Source organism: Arabidopsis lyrata (genome assembly GCF_000004255.2).
Source record: "Arabidopsis lyrata subsp. lyrata unplaced genomic scaffold ARALYscaffold_7, whole genome shotgun sequence".
In the NCBI taxonomy this organism is placed as follows: Eukaryota; Viridiplantae; Streptophyta; class Magnoliopsida; order Brassicales; family Brassicaceae; genus Arabidopsis; species Arabidopsis lyrata.
In genome coordinates this window covers 15361929-15365873 of record NW_003302549.1, presented here as the reverse complement: position 1 = coordinate 15365873, position 3945 = coordinate 15361929, and positions in this window count along the sequence as shown.

The following is a 3945-nucleotide window of genomic DNA, read 5'->3' as shown; positions in this document are numbered from 1 at the left end:
CGATATACTCCCGACTTCCGCTAGTCATTGTTGCTCACGACTCCAATACTGCTCTCAGACCGCAGTCTTTGAGCATAAACCGCTACTCTCAGGCCTCGGCCTACGGTATCTCAGGTATCGAATGTATTATCCTCCCCGCTCACAGGTCAAAACCCAGAGTTGTGTCCGCTCACTATCAGCCACAAAGTCATCAAGTTCCGACACTTGGAGAAGATAATACTACAAACTCGCTGTCGGGTCGTCACCCTAAAGAGCGTGCTCTCGGATCGTCACCCGAAGCCACCGTACCCAACGCACTCTAAAGACACCAAGTCCCTCAAATACCGGTACCTCTGGAGCATACTCCGCTCCTCTCAAGTCATCAGGACACTCAAGTCCCGGAGCAACAATACTAACCGCTTTCGAGTACTCCCTCGAACTTTCCAAAAATAGAAATTCCACTTGAGGAAACTTTCCCTTTTTAGAAACCGCTCAATACATTCTTAAATAAGACAACTCAAGTCAAATCCAAGAAATACTCATCTTATTAATCTCAAAATGTCATAATCGTTACAACTCCAAACGAAAATACATAATGAAAGAAAAATAAGAACAACAACTCAAAACTCAAAAACTCCAAAAACTCTGAAAACTCTGAAACTGGAAACCAAGGATAGGCACTCAAGCAGCCGCCTGCTTCTCGAACCACTTCCCGAACTTTGCCTTCATCCTCGCCTCTGGCTCCCAAGTCTCCTCCGACACACCGTCGCAGTCCCACTGGACTTTGATCAAAGGAATCTTCTTCCGCCGAAGTTCCTTGATCCTCCTCTCAAGAATCCTCACTAGTCTCGCCTCCAAAGTCATGTTGGGCTGAAGATCCTCAGAAATCCTAGCCAACACCTGATCATCCTTGTGAAGACACTTCCTCAGCATCGACACATGGAACACCTTGTGGAACGCGCGCATGACCTCTGGCAACTCCAGCATGTATGCCACTGGTCCCACCCTCTCAACAATCTCAAACGGACCCATGTACCTCGGACTCAACTTATTCTCAGAGATAGACCTGTTCGGACCTCGCAACATGGCCATCTTAAGGTACACTCTATCCCCAACTTCGAACTCAAGCTCTCTCCTCCTCTGGTCAGCATAACTCCGCTGACGATCCTGAGCTTCCTTCATGTTCAGCTTCAGAACCCGAATCCTCTCGGAAGTCTGCTGAACAAAGTCTGCACCATATATGCTCCTCTCTCCCACTTGGGTCCAGCAAAATGGTGTCCTGCATGGCTTCCCATACAACGCCTCATAAGGAGCCATCTGAATACTCGCCTGGTAGCTATTGTTATAAGCAAACTCCACCAGACTCAAGTGATCAGCCCAATGACCACCCCAATCCAAGACACACATTCGCAACATATCCTCCAGTGTCTGGATAGTCCTCTCAGATTGCCCATCTGTCTGAGGATGATACGCCGTACTCAAATGCACCTTAGTGCCCATCTCTGCCTGAAAGGCATCCCAGAAAGCTGAAGTAAACCTGGGGTCCCTGTCCGACACAATACTCACAGGTACTCCATGCAACTTCACGATCTCGCTCACATACTTCTTAGCCAAAACCGCCACTCCATCGGTCTTTCTGATGGCCAGAAAATGTGCTGACTTAGTCAGACGGTCCACGATCACCCAAAATAACATCCTTGGTCCGTGACACAGGCAAACCAACCACAAAGTCCATAGTGATCATATCCTACTTCTACTCCGGAAATGGGCAAACTCCGCAACAGACCACTAGGAACCTGATGCTCAGCCTTCACCAACTGGCAAACGTCGCACTTAGCGACCCAGTCAGCTACATCCCTCTTCATCCCAACCCAATGATAGTACCGCTTGAGGTCTCGATACATCTTGGTCGCTTCCGGATGAATGGAAAACATGCTCGCATGAGCCTCTCTCAAGATCTCACGCCGCAACTCCTTATCTTAGGCACGCAAACCCGCCCATGCACAAGGATAGTCCCATTAGCTGCGAACTGATACTTAGAGCCCTCTGCCTTAGAAGCCGCAATCAAACCTTCGTCCTTCTCTTGAGCCAACCGCACTCTACTCAGAAGATCTGCATGATCCACAGCCTCCAACCCCAACGGCTCTCGGGTAATAGCACACAACCGCAACGCACCAATCTCGCTCGCCAAGGCTTCCACTCTGCCCTGGAGCAGCCCACACGCTTACGGCTTAGTGCATCAGCAACCACATTAGCTTTACCAGGATGGTAAGCTATCTCCAGATCATAATCAGCCACCAGCTCCATCCACCGCCTCTGGCTCAGGTTCAGCTCTGGCTGAGTGAAGATATACTTCAAATCTCAACTCAAGAATTTATGAAAAGCAACCTAGGTGAAAGTTCTATCTCTCTGAACTAACAACCTAGCAAAACAGACACAACAACGATGATCACAACACACGAACATCTAGATCATCCCCTCTTCCTCGCCACGATTCCACGTCACACTTTGCCTTTACCTGCATCACAACACGAATGAGATACGTAAGTATTATCATAAATACTTAGTGAGGCAATCCTCCCAAGCAACAGGCTATACACACAAGCAATAGAAACAATACACAAAAACAGCAAACTCAAACAAACCAGACAACCAGACTGTCTGACGAACATGTGTCGATCGACACACGACCTCCGTGTCGATCGACACTCAGCCCGATTGGTGTCGATCGACAGACACTCCCTGATCGACACCTTGCCCGATCTGTGTCGGACGATACCTTCCATTGGTGTCGAACGACACCAATCGCGCAGGCACTTTTCCAGCGATTTCCACATCGCGAATTCTCCTTCTCCATTGCCCTAATTAGACCAGCGACTCACACACAGGCCACACAAGGACCCAGCAAGGCAATCACGACCAAGCAAACACACAAAACAGTATAACTCATCAAATCAACACATAAACGGTTCACACAAAGGATCTAATGCTCAGATAAGCCCTCAGTCATGCACTCACCTCTTCTCTGGAAGAAAACTGAACAAAACTGCACGAACACAGGAAGGAGAACGACCCCTACAAGGTTCTCAACGCACCACCGGACTTAAATCTCCTTCACCACTAGGAAATCTCTCAGAAACAGGCTCAGGAACTCACAGAAAGGCTCTCAGGAACTTTTCTCTCTAAAACTCTCTTGGAAAACGATAAAATGGCCGATGAAAGCCCTAGGTCGCATTCCCTGAACCTTATAAACGAGCCCATTAGGGTTTTCCTTCCCTAAACCGAACGAAATCGCACAATCGAAAGCCCAAAAGCCCAATTGTCGAAAACGTTAGTGTCGATCGACACGCTGAACCGAAACCTGGTTCGCGGGCGTTACAATTCTCCCCCACTAACATAGATTCGTCCTCGAATCTAGCTTAACACCTCCAATCCGCAAACTCTGAACAACCGAAACGTCGGTCCGCACTTTCTCCAATCCGACCCCTCCGGGTCCCAGCTTAGCCGATATACTCCCGACTTCCGCTAGTCATTGTTGCTCACGACTCCAATACTGCTCTCAGACCGCAGTCTTTGAGCATAAACCGCTACTCTCAGGCCTCGGCCTACGGTATCTCAGGTATCGAATGTATTATCCTCCCCGCTCACAGGTCAAAACCCAGAGTTGTGTCCGCTCACTATCAGCCACAAAGTCATCAAGTTCCGACACTTGGAGAAGATAATACTACAAACTCGCTGTCGGGTCGTCACCCTAAAGAGCGTGCTCTCGGATCGTCACCCGAAGCCACCGTACCCAACGCACTCTAAAGACACCAAGTCCCTCAAATACCGGTACCTCTGGAGCATACTCCGCTCCTCTCAAGTCATCAGGACACTCAAGTCCCGGAGCAACAATACTAACCGCTTTCGAGTACTCCCTCGATCCGACAACTATAAATAGCGTAAGGTTGGATACTCTAATCGTTC